This window comes from Pinus tabuliformis, chromosome 9 (assembly GCF_031772625.1).
Source record: "Pinus tabuliformis cultivar Carrire ecotype Pingquan chromosome 9, CPIR1, whole genome shotgun sequence".
NCBI lineage: Eukaryota > Viridiplantae > Streptophyta > Pinopsida > Pinales > Pinaceae > Pinus > Pinus tabuliformis.
Window position 1 is genome coordinate 1,452,440,119 of NC_142307.1, and position 20,160 is coordinate 1,452,460,278.

The window sequence follows — 20,160 nt, forward strand, 5'->3', positions numbered from 1 at the left end:
AAACAAATCACAGATCAATACACCAGTATTCTTGACATGGTTAAAACCCTCAAAGAGGGAAACAGACAACGACCTGAGCCAACGTGGCCACTTCAGGCAATTTATTAATGTAAAAAAAAGGAAATTTACAAAAGCTTCTCTCATGAACGGTCACCTTACAAATGACCCTCCATGCTCTTTAAATAGAGATCATGGACCAATCAGGTGTTAAGCCATGGATCAAGTGTCAGTAATACCGAGGAGAGAATAAACAGTCGGATCACTTCATGTCTAGAACATATCGTGACCGTCGGATTGTAAGTTACAAAAAGTACATACTAAAGAAACACACTTTACTTTAATATACGCTAGACCAAGTTATACTTAACTATTTCCTATGTGTCAGAATATCCTAACATCCCCCTTTAAGAACAACTTGGGATAGGATTGAAGGATGTACAAATGTGACACAATAGGAGAAGGAAGGAGGCATTAGAGCTTATCCCCCCTTAGTGATAACTTCCTGAACTCCATCCACAAATCGAAGTTTTAGTAAACTTCGCCCCTGTGAGAGCCTTTGTAAAGAGGTCTGCAACTTGATCATTGGTTGAACAATATTGCACTTCAAGAACATGGTCATGAATGAGCTTTCTAATGAAGTGCATGTGTAGTTCAATGTGTTTGTTGTGCTAATGTTGGAATAGATCTTTGCATAGTTGAATGGCACTTTGATTATCACACCATAGTGTAGTCGGATGTTGCTGCTGAAAGCCAAACTCTGGGAGGATCTGACGAAGCCACAAGGCTTCCTTACTAGCTTCTACGGTGCCACGGTCCTCTGCTTATGCTGAAGAAAGAGAAATGGCACTTTGTTTCTTGCAAGCACATGTAAAAGGTCCATAACCAAGAGCAAAGACATAACCTGCAGTAGACTTCCAATCATTAGGGTCACCGGCCCAATCAGAATCAGTGAAACCAACTAATAGAGGAGACGCTTATGCATTGTAATGAATCCCAAACTGAACTATACCTCAAACATAACGAAGTATTCTTTTAGCTGCTTTCCAGTGACTTTCATGTGGGTTTTTCATAAACCGATCAATAAGGCCAATCGCAAAGGAAAGGTCGGGATGGGTATGGGTCAAATACAAAAGTTTTCCTACAAGCTGACGGTATAAGGTAGCATCAACTTCAGGGGAAGTACAAGTGACTGAAATTTTGGCTCCATACCGAAAGGGAGAAGGGGCTGGCTTACAGTCTTCCATGTGAAAGTGGCATAGAAGATCACAGGCATACTTGGACTAGGAAAGGGAAATACCTTCCTTGGATTGCAAGACTTGGAGACCAAGAAAATAATGCAATTGTCCTAAGTCTGTCATTTCAAACTGCTTTCTAAGGCTAGACTTCACATGGTTTATAAGGTTTGTATCACTACCAGTAAGGATAAGATCATCAACATTAAGAACAAGAATGATAAGAGACTTACCCACTTTCTTGGTGTAGACAATATTGTCAGAATGACACCTAGAAAAGCCAGCATCTAAAAGAAATCTATCCATTTTGGCATACCAAGCTTGAAGGGCTTACTTGAGACCATAAAGGGCTTTCTTAAGCTTACATACAAGGCTGGAGTCTATTTGTATAAAGCCAGGAGGTTGTTCCATATAGATTTCTTCATGCAAGTCCCCTTGCAAGAAGGTAGATTTAACATCCATCTGATGGACTTCCCATTTGAAAGAGGCAACAAGGGGAAGAACAAGGCGGATAGAGTTCATTTTGGAAACAAGGGAGAAGGCTTCAGTATAGTCAATGCCTTCAACTTGTGAAAAACCCTTAGCAACAAGACGAGCTTTATGTTTATCAACTTTTCCATTTAGTCCAAACTTGGTTCTGTAAACCCATTTGCATCTAATAAGTTTTCGTCCCTTCGGAAGAGGAACAAGATCCCATGTATCATTTGCCAATAATGAACGATATTCTTCATTCATAGTTGCATCCCAATTTGGATGGCCTGAAGCTTCTGCAAAGGTGTCAGGATCATAATTCACTGAAGCTTGAGCCAGTAAAGAAGAGGCTATATCGAACTAAGAACATGTACGTCGTTGATCTGTAGGATCACCTACAAGAGCACCTACTACATACCGAGTAACACAGACCCATTCTGGAATTTGAGGAGCTGAAGGAGGATCCCGAGTATGTGGGGGAGGATTGTCATCCTCGATGTCATCATCTTAAGAAGAAAGATTTTCAGAAGTAGAAGAGATAGAGAGAGGTGGCACATTTTCCGAACTAGGCTCATAAGTCGATATATTTTTAGAAAACTTTACATCTCTACTAATGATAACATTTTTGGATTTAGGTGGAAGAAGTCTATATCCTTTGACATCTTCAAAATATCCAACAAAAATACATTTTTCACTGTTAGGTTCTAAGGCTTTATGTTTCTCATAAGGAATATGGCCCCATGCTTCACTTCCAAAAACACGAAAGTGACTTACATCTGGTATAATTGAGCTCTATGATTCTTCTGGAGTGATATTCTTTAAAACCTTAGTAGGAGTGTGATTTACTATGTAATTCGCACAGTTAATTGCTTCTGCCCAAAAATTAAGACTGAGCCCTTTAGATTCAAGCATACAATTAGCCATTTCCTTTAAGGTGCAATTCTTCCTTTCAGCTACACCATTTTGTTGTGGAGTATATGGAACATTATGTTGCAATTGAATTCCATGTTGTTAAAATTGGAAACTACGGCCAAACTCCATGTGGGTCATCTTATTTATGGCAGCTGATATTTTCCTTGGATCCCTCTCATCGAGAGGTGTAGGATTGATCTAAAGATCATCTGATTCCAATAAGTATTCATGGAGATATGAATTTATTTGTGTTATGGGACAATTCGTCAAGGTCGGCCAGCAACCAAATAAACCCCTCATGTGCTCAACGTTTTAGTATAAATAGAGGTGCCTTGAAAGTCACTTGGACACACACACAACTCTCTTGTGATCTCTTCCTCTCCATTCGTTTGGTTTTTAATGGAAGGAAGAATACCTAAGAGAAAACGTTGATCTACGAGGTTTGCCCTAGCCCTAGACGAAGAGATCTATACGCTGCCCTCATCTACATTCATGGAGAAGAATCTTCGCTGCCCAAAAGGGAGGCTCTTATATTGCAGCAAGGGTAGGGTTCAACGCTGCTATGGAGAAGCCCTAACGCTGCCCTATGGAGAAGCCCTAACATAACCTATGAAGAGGTATACTCAGTCAAGAAGGGCAGCAATGTAAACGCAGGCTAGAAGAGGGTCTCTACCCTACATGGATGCCCTAGAACCTTAACGCAATCTATGGAAGAATGAAAGGTCTGAAATTTCCCTAACTGCAGCAAGAGAGAGAGGCTCTAAGATAGCATGGAGGAGGCCTGAGTTCCTCAATGGAGGCCAAGTTAATTGTTGGAGCAGTAGCTTGTTTTTGGGTCGCTTTGGTGGAGGGCGTAAGGGCTGGTTGTGACTATTGGGGTATAACAAGCCAACGCGTGGTTTAGGGATGCTGGAGAAGGGTGATCGTAGCTTTGGGACAAATTTTGCCGCTGATGTGTGCAGGTTGGTAGGACTGTTATTGATGCCCCAACCAGTCCGTGACCTTATTGTGAAGGTTGTCCTAACAGTTGTTAGAATGATCAGAGAATCCCCTAACAGTGACCTGATGTAAGTGCAACAACAAGCATGCAAGGTCAACAAACATGCACATTGGGACAGCAAGCATGTAAGGTAAAACATGCATACACATTGGGACAACAAGTATGCAAGGTACAACAAGCATACACATTTGGACAACAAGCATGCACATTGGGACAACAAACATGCACATTGGGACAACAAGCATGCAAGGTATAACAAGCATGCACATTGGGACAACAAGCATGCACATTCGGATAGCAAGCATGCACATTAGGACAACAAGCATGCAAGGTACAACAAGCATACACATTGGGACAACAAGCATGCACATTGGGACAACAAGCATGCAAGGTACAACAAGCATACACATTGGGACAACAAGCATGCACATTGGGACAACAAGCATGCAATGTACAAGCATAAAGACTGCACCAGTACAAAACATTGTAAAGAGAAGTTTCTAATTAAAAAGAAGATAGAGACGAATTGCAGCAGGGGGTTTTCACCCACATTGCGTTGCCTCCTTATATCTTGTGTTCTTGTGTGTGACTGTCTTCTGCTCTGTTTCTGGTACTATTTATTTGCTTCTGATACACAGATTAATAACTGACATCTGAAAGATAAATCAAATTATAAGTCTGCTTTGTATACGCGGGTTTCTTTATCTGTAGTTGCGTATATACGCGGTTTTTATTAACAGAAGTAGCGTATATCATCTGGAATTGAAAAGGGAAATATTTGACTTGATAATACTGATTCACCCCCCCTCTCAGTATTATTTCCAACAATAGGTATCAGAGCTGGTCCTTCTGAAGAAGCTTGATCACTTGAAGGAAGATCTTTCATCATGAGCAACTACAAGAGGGAAGCATCAAACAGGCCACCAGTTTTTGATGGGACAAACTTCGTATATTGGAAGGTAAGAGTTACTGCCTATCTTCAATCTTTGGGTACAGAATTCTGGGATATCATAGGTACGGGATATACTTTTCCAGCAGCAACTCCTACAGATCTGGCTGAGAAGAAGAAATATGAAACAAATGCAAAGGCGGTCAATACTCTATTGGGATGTCTATCTCAATCAGAATTCGTGAAAGTTATGCAGTTAAAATCAGCAAAAGAAATATGGGACAAGATTGTCCTAAGCTATGAAGGAGATGATCAGGTAAAACGAGCAAAACTTCAAACCCTCAAGATTCAGTATGAAAATCTCAAGATGTATAATGATGAAAGTGTGGCTAACTATTTTCTTCATGTAGATGAGATTGTTAATTGTATGAAAAAATTGGGTGAAGAAATAAAAGAGGCTGTTGTGGTTGAAAAAGTTCTAAGATCTTTGTCCCCTAGGTTTGAATCTAAAGTTTCTGCAATAGAAGAAAAAGAGAATCTACAAAGCCTTAAAATGTCACAGCTGCACGGAATTCTAACTGCTTATGAAATGAGGAAAGGAGGACCATCAGACAGGAGAGAAGCTGCCTTCAAGGCTTCAGGCAAAGGCGAGTACTATGAGTCAGGACACGTGTCAGAAGAAGAAGAAGAATCAAATTTTGTCAGAAATCTTCAACGAGGTACTGGACGGTTCCGAGGTAAGTTACCTTTCAAATGCTTTGCTTGTGGAAGAGTCGGTCACTATGCTGCCAAATGTCCTCACAAGGATAAGATTGACAAAGGGAAGGAACCTGTTAGATGGAACAAGAAACAGAATGCAAATAAGAAAAGCTATTACACTCATGAAGATAGTGATGGACTTTCAAATAGTGACGAAGATGAACGAGGTAATAAGTATAAACTTTTAATGGCTTTTGAGGATGATGACTACATGGATGCTATAGATGTAGAAGGCTTTTGTGAAGAGATGACTAATCTCAAAATCTGCTTAGAAGAGAAAAGTGCAATTATTGATTCTCTACAATGTCAACTGGCTGAAAGGGAAAAACATCTTGAAAAATTGGAATGTGAAGTTGTTTGTCTTAGAAAAGAGATTGAGAAAACAAAAGCTATTAATCTTAAATTTGTTAAAGGATCTGAAACTCTGGATGAGATTATCAATGTGCAGCGTTCTCCACTAATCAAGACTGGTCTGGGATATAATGGAGAAACATCTCAAGCTTCTACCTCCAAAAGTTATCTTGATGTAGCAAAGAAGAGCGAGCAAAGGCCTAATAGAAATCATCAGGTAAATCAGGGACAGTTTACCTCAAGAACGAATAAAGACTATCAAGAAAATCGGGGACAAGCTACCTTAAGGACAAACAGAAGCTACAATCAGCCACAGGTAAAATCTTCCCAATTTGCCTCAAGAATGGATGTCAGTAGAAACTACAATCGGTTGGATGATAGATTTGATAATCGCAGGAGTTTCTTCAATGGCCAATGTTTCCCTTGCCATAATTTTGGTCACAAAGCAGCTCAATGTGTTGCCTATAAGACAATCATGACTAGAGAAGCTCAAAAACAAAGGAATATGACTGGAATCACGAAAAGGACTTATAACAACTTTTCGGCCCTTGAAAATGAAGTTGAATGTTCTATTTGTAATAACTTTGGTCATGAAGATTCTGAATGCAGGAGCAGGTTTTGGAAGACAACTCATAAGGAACATACCTCAAGTGCCAGAACATGGAGAATGAAGGAACCACAACCAGAAATATGTGGGATAGCCTTCTATGCAGAAGGACAGGAAAATATATGGTATATCGACAGCGGATGTTCGAAGCATATGACAGGGGATAAAGAAAAACTTGAATCATATACTGCATTAGAAAAGGGAAAGAAGGTGTCTTTTTGAAATGATACCCCTGCAGCCATAAAAGGAAAAGGCACTGCTCAGTTGAAAGAACAGGTCAAAGCTGGAAATGTTTTGTATGTTGATGGCTTGAAGCATAATCTACTGAGTGTTAGTTAGATGTACGATCAAGGAACTGAAGTAATATTTCGATCAAATGGATGTAGTGTTCGTGATCTTGATACAGGAGAAACAGTGATCAAAGGCAGAAGAACTCCAAATAATCTATACATATTTGAAGAAGGACAACAACAATGCTATTTAAGCAAGGATTATGAACACTGGTTATGGCACCGGAGGTTGGGGCATCTAAACTTTTCACAAATAAGGAAAGCATGCAAATACCAGGCAGTTCGTGGTCTTCCAGATATCAAAATTCCAGACAACACCATATGCAAATCATGTCAGTTTGGTAAGCAAACCAGAACTAACTTTCCTGAGAAGGAAGGATCAGCTAGCAGGCCTCTTGAGCTAGTCCATACAGATGTATGTGGTCCATTTAGGACAAGGCCACCTTGAGGAGAAGAATACCTTATATTATTCATTGACGACTTCTCCAGGTTTGTTTGGTTAGGACTTATGAAGCACAAAGACGAAGCATTCGAAAAATTCAAATCCTTCAAAGCCTTGGCTGAAAATGAATTAGATTACAAAATTAAGTGCCTCAGGTCCAGAGGTGGGGAATTTACCTCAAATGAATTTTTTGATTCCTGTGAAGAACATGGAATAAGAAGGGAATTCTCTACAGCTAGGACTCCTCAGTAAAATGGAGTGGCAGAAAGGATGAACAGAACAGTCCAACAAATGGCTCGTGCTATGCTTGATGAGTCTGGAACTCCCGCAACCTTCTGGGGTGAAGCTGCATATGCTGCGGTTGTTATTCTCAACAAAACAAATGTCCGAGTGAACAACACTCAAACTCCTCATGAGCTCTGGTATGGTGAGACTCCTTCGGTAAAGCATTTCAAAATTTTTGGGAGCAAATGCTATATTAAGAATACTGATGAGCAGCTTGGAAAACTTGAACCTAGAGCAGATGAAGGCATTCTCCTTGGTTATTCTCCCTACAGCAAAGCATATAAGTGTTACAATAAAAGACTTGGAAGAATTGTTGACAACATTGATGTAGTGATTGATGAAAAAGGATACATCCCTAGGGAAGTGAATCATGAAAATATCAATGAGGATGAAGACTACTCTCCAAATCAGACAGATGATGAAGAAGAACCCCCAGAGGAACAGATAAGGATAGAAGAGAAGACTCCATCCAGGTACGTTCAGAAGAATCATCCAGAATCTCAAATTTTGGGGCAGAAAGAAGCAGGTATACAAACAAGAAGAACAATAGCAGAAGCTTCAAGCTATTTGGCATTTCTCTCTTCCACTGAACCGCAAAATGTAAAAGAAGCATGCAAAGATGAGTGTTTGGTTAAGGCAATGGATGAAGAGCTTGAGCAAATCGAAAAGAATAACACTTGGGAGTTGGTTCCTAGACCAAAAGACAAAAATGTCATAGGAACAAAATGGATCTTCAAAAATAAGTTGAATGAAAATGGGGAAGTGATTAGAAACAAGGCCAGACTTGTTTGTAAAGGGTATGCTCAACAGGAAGGAATAGACTTTGAAGAAACTTTTGCTCCCGTTGCTAGACTTGAGGCCATCAGAATGTTCCTTGCTCTCTCTAGCTTCCAGAAGTTCAAAGTATTTCAAATGGACGTAAAATCAGCCTTTCTGAATGGAGACTTAGAAGAAGTGTACATAGAGCAACCAGATGGCTTTATCCTTGGGAATGATCGAAATCTTGTATGCAGACTTAAAAAGGCTCTCTATGGCCTTAAACAAGCTCCAAGGGCTTGGTACTACCGCTTGGACAAATACCTTCATCAACAAGGTTTTTCAAAAGGATCAGCAAATAGCAATCTTTATATAAAAATTGAAAATGACAAATTGCTAATACTTGTTGTGTATGTAGATGATATTATCTTTGGCAGCAACGAAGAAGGTATGAGTCAAAGCTTTGCCTTGGTGATGCAGAAAGAATTCGAAATGTCTTTGCTCGGAGAACTGACATACTTTCTTGGATTGCAAATCCAACAAAATGAAGGCGGTATCTTCTTGTCTCAAACCAAGTACCTCAAGCAGATTCTGAAGAAGTATGGCATGGAAGATTCAAAACCAGTATGTACCCCCATGGTTACAGGATGCAGCCTCAGTGCAAATGATGAATCGGCAGCAGTGCATCAACCAACCTATAGATCTATGATTGGAAGTCTACTTTATTTGACAGGTACCCAACCAGACATCATGCATGCAGTGGGAATAGTTGGAAGATTTCAGGCAAATCCAAAGGAAACTCATCTTCAGGCAGTCAAGAGAATCTTCAAGTACCTTCAAGGAACTCAAAACTATGGCTTATGGTACCCTAGAGATACAGATCTCACACTTCATGCTTACACAGATGCAGATTGGGTCGGAAGCGTGGATGACAGGAAGAGCACAAGTGGTGGCGCATTCTTTATGGGTTCCAGATTAGTATCTTGGTTCAGCAAGAAACAGAGTTCGATTGCTTTATCTACAGCTGAAGCAGAATATGTGATTGCTGCATCTTGTTGCACTCAACTTCTTTGGATGATGCAAACCTTGCAGGATTTTCAAATCACTTGTACTCCACCTGTCTCTATCTTATGTGATAATACAAGTGCAATAAGCATTTCAAAGAATCTTGTCATGCATTCAAAGACCAAGCACATACCTATCAAATATCACTTTCTTCGAGAACAAGTGCTTGAGCAAAAAGTCAAGTTGGAGTATGTTCCTTCCAAGGAACAAATTGCTGATATCCTTACCAAACCACTGCCCAGGGAAACTTTTGAATATCTCAGACAGAAGCTGGGAGTAGTTGATGCTTCATCCTGCTGTTGAAGCTTGTCTGTTTCAAAGAAAAGTTGGTGTACGCGAGTTGGATGAGGGGAATCCGTGTACATACGCAGATTTATGCAGGTGCAGTCGCGTATATGGAATTCTGAAGAAAATCAGCAAGAACAGACTCTAGTTGAAGAGACTCTGATATGGGTCTGTCAGAGACCATCAGGCACAGGTTCAGGGGGAGCAGATAGTATTCTAACAATGCATTGTTGGCATTACCTTAGAAGCTCTTGGTTCTAGTACTCAAACTGTTTTTGTTTCAGGTGGATCAACTGCAGAAAGGAGAACAGAAGAATAACATGGTTGCTGATATTGTCAGATGTCGCTGATAGTAGTTATTGGTGATTTGCATAGTCTTGATATTTCGCTTCTACGTCATGTATATCTTTTTTATCAAGGTCATGTAACGGCCTATTTTGGTTTCCCCACTATGCCTGGAATGATTGATGCAATGTGATTGGTTGTCATATGTAAATTTCTGATGTATCCCCACTTGGTTGGGTGATGGATGTATGTATTGAGTCTTTTGGTGATAGGAAGGTCTTTCATAATGTATATGTTTTGGTTCTTCTTGAAGAACATCCTTTGCAGATCTTGCCTACAGTCAGGGGGAGCATGTTTAGCACAGCAGAGCAGAGATATCTACATGTACTCAGGGGGAGCACCGCCCTTTGCCCTTGAAGACAAAGGGGGAGAATGACTTTGAGGACCTTGGGGTTGCCATCAAGTCCAAAGGGGGAGATTGTTGGCATTTTGGCACAGGAGTGGTGCTATGGTACAGGTGTTGTCCTTGATGGCAACTCTCTTTGGTGAAAGATCTCAGTTCAGGCGCTCAGAATGAAGGAAATATTGTATACGCAGGTTCACCTTGCCAAACACGCGTATACACACGGGTTATACGTTCAGAAGTCGCGTATGCGTATACACACACTTTTATGCACAGAAAAGCGCATACATGGTGGGAAACTTATTTTTGGTCCATGGTTGTTAGCCCTTGGAATTTGAACCTATGGTTTTGGACCATGGTATCTCGTCAGAAGTGTTGACCCCAGGTTTTGGGCCCTTGGTATTGGTTTATTATGGTTTTGGACCGTGGTATTGTGGAAGGCCTAAAACTATAAAAGAGGAAGGAGATCATGTGAAAAGGGATCATCTGAATTATTATTGAATATCTTATAATATATGAGATCTGGAATACTGGTGATTGGGTTATGGTGCAGATCTAGATCTGAATGAAGGAGGAACCTGAGCGCAAGAAGGATAAGGACTATTGATGGATCAAAATCTCAAGGCTTGAACATTGGTATCTCTTTATGATTTTGATCTGTTATATGTGGCGCACTCTTGATCTATAAATCTGGGTTAACTGATGTCTGAATGCTTAAAAGAATAAATTATCCTTTATAGATCTGTACACAGGTTCAGTGAATTGCAAGTGCGTATACACGCTTTTTCTATGAGTGAAAGAAGCGTATACGCAGGTTGGTTGTGGTACAGAGGCGTATACTCGCAGGTTTCTGAACAGTGAAGTAGCGTATATATCTTGATTTATGTTCTAGCTGCTTCTGTTTTATTACTGCAATGTTCTGGGTTCAGAATTGGTGTTTGATTACAGTTACTGTGTTCTGGGTACAATGATCAGAGAAGTGTTTATTTGGTTCAGCTTTTGATTAGTGAAAAGGAGTTTGGGTTATGCATAAATTCCTGATGTTTGATTGATGTTACTTGTGGATCCAGTCTGAAAATTAATGAAATTAGGTCCCTGAAAGCAAAGAGAAGGTTGCAGCCTTCTGCAGGTAGGAGCCTGCGTACTAGTATCTCAAGCTAGTAAAAGAACTTAGGGGGTTGGAGCTCCCTTCCAGGAAAGCTGGAGAACGAGAGAGAGTTGTAGCTCTCTACAGGTTGCAACCTGCGTAATGGTAAGACTGCACCAGTACAAAACATTGTAAAGAGAAGTTTCTAATTAAAAAGAAGATAGAGACGAATTGCAGCAGGGGGTTTTCACCCACATTGGGTTTCCTCCTTATATCTTGTGTTCTTGTGTGTGACTGTCTTCTGCTCTGTTTCTGGTACTGTTTATTTGCTTCTGATACACAGATTAATAACTGACATCTGAAAGATAAATCAAATTATAAGTCTGCTTTGTATACGTGGGTTTCTTTATTTGTAGTTGCGTATATACGCGGTTTTTATTAACAGAAGTAGCGTATATCATCTGGAATTGAAAAAGGAAATATTTGACTTGATAATACTGATTCACCCCCCCCCTCTCAGTATTATTTCCAACAAAACATTCATGGGATTATACTTGGAGCCGATGCCACCTATCCCGGAAAGGGTGTTACTCCTCAATTGAATGAGGGTAACTCGATTCATTTACAGAATATCTTTTATGTACTTGATCGCAAGAAGAACCTGGTGTCCATTTCGGCAATGGAAGTCAAAGGTTTTAGGGTGGAATTCATCGATGGAAAGGTACGTGTTTGAAAATAGAATTTTCAAATATGCTTTTACTCATGGGTTCAGAGTTTGGTAATTTGTATCAAATTGCAGAAAGTCCATTGGGGACCATGTCAGTTGACACATAGCACCAAAGGTTTGTGAGTCAAATGATGATAGGGATGCCTGAATTCAAAAGGAGCATCAAGGTACATGTCTCAAATGTACCGAAGGAAAATCTCACAAGGGGACCATTTCCCTCGTGTAGCAGGTCCACAAGTTTGGAACAACCCGAGGAGGTTTGAGATTCATGATCGGGAATCTCATGTGTGCAGGTGGAAGAAATCCCTCTATGGCTTGAAGCAAATCACCCCGAGTTTGATATGAGAGGATTGATAGCTGTCGGATGAAGCTGAGATTCACTAAGAGTGAAGTCGATCCAAACCATTGTTTGAAGGTTGTGGATGATAGACCTCTCATACTAGCACCTTCTATGAACGACCTATTTCTGATAGGTGTAGACCCTCTCACTTGTAGAAGTAAGAGGGAGTTGGATTCCAGATGTGGAATGGTAAACTGCAAGCCTATGACTACCTCGAGGATCTTAACTTTCAAAAGTTATATGATGATGATGCCGGACCAGATTTGGGAAATGCCTCTGAGTTTCATAACTCATTTACATTGACGTTCTTGGTGAACTTCCGTTCGAATATATGTTTTGCAATTAGCATGGTGAGCTCATGTTTGGTTGAGCCTCACTGGATTGGTGCCAAGAATATTCTGAGATATCTTCGGGGCACAATCTCTCATGGATTGAGATACACTACCGAAAATATGAAACTGCATGATTATTCGAATGTTGACTGGGCAGGCAGTGTGGAGGATCATTAGAGCACTTCTCAGTGCTGGTTCTCTTTGGATTCTACTTCAATATCATGGATGAGCAGGAACCATAAGTTGGTTGCTATAAGCACCACCGACACTGAATACATAGCTAAGAGTATGATCCCATGTGAAGCTGCCTAGTTGCAGAAGCTCTTCAGTGAGTTGTTTTTACACATGATGAATACCACTGTCATTCTCTGTGACAACCAGGGGGGGTTCGATTGTTGAGGAATCTCGTATTCGATGATTGCTCTAGTAGATAGACATCAGATACTACCTTATCTGGGATATGGAAAATCGATGAGTGAGGAGGCTCCATCGCATTGAGACTGATGTACAGGTCATAGACATTTTGTCAAAGCCTCGGGGAAAGGTCAAATCTTTGACTTTCCCAAACGACTTGGAGTCATTTAGAGACCTTCGTATAAGGGTCCTGCATGTTGCATGCATTAAGCTCTAGGAGATTTGGGGGGCTTGGGGTACTTACTGGAGCAACACACGACCATAGGGCGACTCACCCTCCCCTAATGGTGCATTGTGTATAGGGTGAATAACTTAGCCTTCCCTATAATACCCCGAGGCGACTTTGGGACAGGATGATTCATTCTCCTGTGAGCCAGGATTATTCATTCTCCTGTGAGACAGGATGATTAGTTCTCCTATGCGATAGGATGAACAGTTCTCCTGTCAAGGCATCCTACCCATGCAGTCTGGGACTCATGGGAAGTACCTATCATCTGATAAATGAGCAGGGAAATGGGATTAGGGACCATAGTAGTACTATCGATGGACGCATCGTTGTATCTACCCTACTCCCTATGCTAGGATGACCTCCATTGATCTGGGATCAATGTAACTGATCTGGGATCAGCATGAGTGGTTTGAGACACTCTCTTGTGATATTGATCTGGGATTAATAAAACTGACTTCGGGTCAGTAGAGAATGGTATGAGACATTCTCGATCAATTCTTCTTCTTCATGGTTCAGCAAAGCAGAGTAGTGCAGGGCACTGATGGCAGAGATAGTACAGTCTGACAGATGGATTAGCAGATGGAGTTCTCCTTAGTTGAGAGAGAGTGTTAAAATTGGAAACTAGGGCCAAACTCCATGTGGGTTATCTTATTTATGGTAGCTGATATTTTTCTTGGATCCCTCTCATCGAGAGGTGTAGGATTGATCTAAAGATCATCTGATTCCAATAAGTATTCATGGAGATATGAATTTATTTGTGTTATGGGACAATTCATCAAGGTCGGCCAACAACCAAATAAACCCCTCATGTGCTCAACGTTTTAGTATAAATAGAGGTGCCTTGAAAGTCACTTGGACACACACACAACTCTCTTGTGATCTCTTCCTCTCCATTCGTTTGGGTTTTAATGGAAGGAAGAATCCTAAGAGAAAACGTTGATCTACGAGGTTTGCCCTAGCCCTAGACGAAGAGATCTATACGCTGCCCTCATCTACATTCATGGAGAAGAATCTTAGCTGCCCAAAATGGAGGCTATTATATTGCAGCAAGGGTAGGGTTTAACACTACTATGGAGAAGCCCTAACCCTGTCCTATGGAGAAGCCCTAACATAACCTATGAAGAGGTATATGCAGTCAAGAAGGGCAGCAATGTAAACGCAACCTAGAAGAGGGTCTCTACCCTACATGGATGCCCTAGAACCTTAACGCAGTCTATGGAAGAATGAAAGGTCTGAAATTGCCCTAACCGCAGCAAGAGAGCGAGGCTCTAAGACAGCGTGGAGGAGGCCTGAGTTCCTCAATGGAGGCCGAGTTAATTGCTGGAGCAGTAGCTTGTTTTTGGGTCACTTTGGTGGAGGGCGTAAGGGCTAGTTGTGACTGCTGGGGTATAACAAGCCAACGTGTGGTTTAGGAATGCTGGAGAAGGGTGATCGTAGCTTTGGGACAGATGTTGCCGCTGATGTGTGAGGGCTGGTAGGACTGTCATTGATGCCCCAACCAGTCCGTGACCTTATTGTGAAGGTTGTCCTAACAATTGTTAGAATGATCAGAGAATCCCCTAACAGTGATCTGATGTAAGTGCAGCAACATGATAGCAACAACAAGCATGCAAGGTCAACAAGCATGCACATTGGGACAACAAGCATGCAAGGTACAACATGCATACACATTGGGACACCAAGCATGCAAGGTACAACAAGCATACACATTAGGACAGCAAGCATGCAAGGTACAACAAACATGCACATTGGGATAGCAAGCATGCACATTGGGACAACAAGCATGCAAGGTACAACAAGCATGCACATTGGGACAACAAGCATGCAAGGTACAACAGGCATGCACATTGGCACAACAAGCACACAAGGTACAATAAGCATGCACATTGGGACAACAAGCATGAAAGGTACAACAAGCATACACATTGGGACAACAAGCATGCAAGGTACAATAAGCATACACATTGGGACAACAAGCATGCACATTGGGACAACAAGCATGCAAGGTACAACAAGCATGCACATTGGGACAACAAGCATGCACATTGGGACAGCAAGCATGCAAGGTATAGCAACAACAAGCACAATGGGACAACATGGCAAGCATAGTGCTGCAAGCACATAGGACAGTATGGCAACATGGCGCAGCAATGGCACATGATGCAGTATAGTGATGGGTACAGTCATGATTGGTGAAGCATGATGAGATGCAGCATAGTGATGATGGGTGCGCATGGTGCAGCACGGTGAGGTGCGGCATGATGACGAGGTGCAGCACAACGATAGGTGAAAGAGTCACCTTGGAGAATCAGTTGAAGCAGCATGTCTTCAACTGATCTCCTGTATCATCTTCTTAGAGATGATCTATTCTCTTATCTAGATAAGTCAAAGTGTTGACTTTTGTTGTAAATGTATTATCTCTCTTTCTCTCTCTGTTGAACTATTGAAGAACATATAAGAAGAATTGATCAAGGGTTTCCCCACATTGGGGTTTGTCCCTGGCTAGCGCCACATCTTCTGTGTCCTCTTGTCTTGGCTTGTCTTATACGGTTTATATTTATGCTCTATCTATAGTTTACTTTAATGTTAATGTGATTGCTAATCCAGAAAAGATATTGAGCTAACTCTGAAAATTGAAATAAATTGCTCTAGCATAGAACATACCTAAAATTAACACATGCTCAGTGCAAAAGTTGATGAATTTTTTGTTAACATATTCTCTGCCATTATCAGACCTTAGCTTAAGAATTTGATGTGCAAATTGTTTCTCAACAAAGGCCTTAAAGGCCAAGAACATGTTAAAAACTTCACTCTTGAGTTTTAAGAAGTATACCCAAGTGCCTCAGGAGAAATCATCAATGCAAATTAAGAAATACTTGTAGCCAGAGAATGAAACAACTGGAAGTGGACCACATAAATCACTGTGCATAAGCTGTAAAGGGGGTTGAGGCGTGCCAAGAGGCACATTTTTCAAAACTATCCCGATGATGTTTTTCGAGTACACATGTAACAAACAACATCTCTGCAAGATACCATAGGAAGACCTGTCACCATATTTTCCTTACATAGATTTTGAAGGGAGCGATAGTTTAAATGACCAAATTGATCATGCCAAAGTTTGCTCACTTTATCATTATGAGCAACAAATATTGAGGGAAGATTTGATGACCCAAAGTTGTTAAACTTATGCAACCTTGTAGAATCATCAGCAATGCAAGTAGCTAAAATCTGTTTAGGATCTCTTAGGTCCTTAACTACAACATCATGAGGTGAAAATTCAACGGTTTTACCTTCACCTGAATGAGTTATGTGATATACAGATAGAAGGTTGCAGGATAAGGTAGGAACACATAATACATCATTAAATTGACCATTGTCTAGATGAATAGTTCTAGCCCCTACAACACTAAGAGATCTATCATCACCAACATATATATTTTTGGTGTTACAATCATTTAAAGAAGAAAGCATGGCTTTGTTTTTGGCCATGTGATAAGAAGCTCCATAATCAATGAGCCACTCATGAGAATGAGAAGAAGAAGATACATTTAGTGCATAACCAGACCGAGATGTTTGACAACCACATGCAGAAAGTATTATTCCTAAAGATGAAGTTGAAGTTGAAGAGTGCTCCAAGTGGATGTTATGCTTCTTCATTGTTGCTTCCAAGGCTTCCATATTTTTAAAACATTTGGATTCTAAGTGGCCATCACGATTACAAAAGTTGCAATGTCTATTAGTTTTCTTCCCTCTGTTTTTATTTTCCTTATCATTTTGTTGAATTGATTTTTCATTTTGAGACTGAAATTGCTTAGGACCCTTGTTTGGTTTAAGACCATTCTTTTTAGGATGTTGCTTCTTAGGATTCTTTGAATTTGGGTGTTGTTGTGCTGCTAAGGCTTTCTTAGAAAGGTTTCCAATATTAAGAAGACCAAGATGTAAGAGTTCTTCTTGTCCTCTTATTAAATAATTGGAAAAGGCATTAAAAGAGGGGGACGTGTAGTCTTTTCCTTGAGAAATAAAGGTTTCTCTTGTAGAATGGAAGGTGGAAACAAACACAAAGTAGGTTGGTCCCAACTTAGTAAGAATGGAATAGATCAGGCTACCATCTTATTTCTTCACCTTAACACCTTCTAAGAGAATTCTAAGGGTCTTGAACTTGGACAAAAAATCTTCAATGGAAGAAAAATTATTGGGGTCCAACATAAGCAACTCATTTTCGAGTCAATGGACTCTAATTTCATTTTTAATTCCAAAACCTTTATTGAGTTATTTTATTGCTTCATGAGGGGTATCAAGTTCTGTGATATGGAATCTAAGGTCTGGAGAAATAGACATCCCTATCAACCCACATGCTTGATCTTGCCTATTTTCCCATTTGGCTTGCTTATCTTCATCTTTAGGTTTAGACTCTTGGCCTGAGGCTATTCTATAAAGACCTTTACTTCTAAGTAAATCCTCCATGTAGGACAACCATTGGAAGTAGTTGGTGTTGTCAAGAATAACTTGGCATGGACTTTCCATTTTAACAGAAACTAAAATTATAGATGTTGAAACTAAGTGTTCCAATAGAAAGATATTGAAAAATTAGGCCGATTAAAAAAAATGGCTCTGAAAACGGCTTCCGGATGAAGAAATTATGATTTTTTGAAGAAAAGTTGTTGAAGATATCGACGAAGTACGTGAATGTGCGGAAGTGAATGATAATGTTATATTTAAAAAAAATTGCCCCATCACGCCGTCGCCTCCGCCCCACCCTTCCAAACTTAATCTAATTTATAAATAAGTGAAAGTGACTTTTACAATGGTAATTTATGAGCTACCCACCAAATTGTAACTTAAATAAAAGATAAAGAGACTTTAGAATTATAAGTGACTCACTTTTTATAATGGGTGATAACATTTTTACATAAAGTAACTTTAAAACATAAGTTACATGTGCTTTTTGAAAAAGTAACTCAACAAAAAGAGAGACTTGAACCCAAGACCTCTATTCTCATAAGAGTAACTTTGGACCAAGTGAGCTAGTTTAAAAGGTTAATAAATTTTGGAAAAGAGGAAGGTTTTTTTTTAGTCACTCAAGTTTTGAAGTGCATGCTTACTTGAGAAAGCCATTTTTGCCTACAAAAAAAAACCACACAACCCAAAATGGACATGGAAAAAAAACCAAACCTTACAGCTTGAAGTTAGATTTCGCCAGAAACTAAATATTTTCCTCAATGTTTCTGATTTTCCGAGATCACACTAACGCGCAGCGGAAAAGAGCATAGACATGAGAAAAATCCTTCATTTTTTTTTTCTGATTTGCCCAAATCACACAGAGTCGTGGGGAAAAAAGCATACGCAGAAATGAAAAGTATGGATCTGGTAATAAAAAATAAAGAGATAAATAAACCGAAATAAAAAGAGAGATAAATAACTAAAACTGCAAATAAAGACTGTATGCCTCCAAATCTTAAAAATGACGTACCTAGGGCTACCAGAGATCTTTTCGCGTGAAACAAAAGGGCCTCCTCACTGGAACAGGTGCTCCTAACACGATAGAGCGGTCCTCTCAACCCGAAAGCAGTCAGAAATAGTAGATCTAGGAAATGACAGTCGAATGCAGTTGTACCGACTTTAAATTTGGATCACCAACAAATGCTACCCTCAAATAGCTCTGATACCATGTAGGAATTTATAGGGTAAGTTCCTCAAATATAGCACCAAAGGACAGTGCTCACAAACATATCACATATCAATACACCGGTATTCTTGATGTGGTTAAAACCCTCAAAGAGGGAAACATTCCACGGCTTGAGCCAACGCGACCACTTCAAGAAATTTATTAATGTAAAAGAAAGAAAATTTATATAAGCTTCTCTCATGAACGGTCACCTTACAAATGACCCTCCATGCTCTTTAAATAGAGATCATGGACCAATCGGGTGTTAAGCCAGGGAATCAAGTGTCGGTAATACCGAGGAGAGAATGAATTGTTGGATCACTTCATGTCTACAACTTATTGTGACCGTTGGATTGTTAGTTACAAAAAGTACATACTAAAGAAACACATTTTACCTAACTATACACTAGACCAAGTTATACTTAACTATTTCCTATGTGTCGAAATATCCTAACAAGACTATTTCTTTTAAACTTCAGGTATAGGTTATAAATTGTTTTTGGATCTATTTAATCTTCCTCCATGACTCTCTGGATATATTGCGACCCAAAACCTCACATCTATATAAAATAATTGAATTGACGAGAGCCTCAAAGAGGAGCATTTTTTAATCCCAAATCCAAAGATTTATCAACTTACAATTGTTTTCAAGCCCATAGTAAGCTTTCCAACCTCCATTTATCATTTTAATGGATATCGATTCCTAGATATTTGTATGAAGGAATTTCTTCCAAGAATATGTTATTATAAATGAAAGTATCATAGGTGATATTTTTGGATTTAATTATCATGACTTTAATTTTGTCAATATTTCCACTCATATCCTTCTTGGAACATAAATCTTGGAGGATGTTGAGTTGCTTGCTAAGATTTTTATGGCTCCTTTCCAAAAGAACAATATCTTCAGCATAAAGGAAAATATTTATGACCATACCAGTGAGTGTGGGCCTAACACAACCTGCATCTTCCAAACACTCTTGTATCTTATTAATATATATATGCCAAAAAGGGTAAGGAATAAGGGACACCCTTACTTAACTCCAATATTTCATTTAATTTCTTCCGACCAACCCCTATTCGTCCTAAGCTTGGCCATAACATTCTTGTACAACCTTGTCACAACAACCCTTAACTAGTGAGGAACCATTATCTCTTCTAGCATGTTCCATAGATTTGTTATAGGAATGGTATCAAAATCTTTTCTAAAGTCAAAAAATAACAAACGAGATCAATTTTATTATTGCAACATTCCTCTGCAATTATCCTAAGAGGAACAAGATGGTCCAATGTTGAATGATATCTCCTAAACCTATTTTTTCCTTTACCTCTTCTAC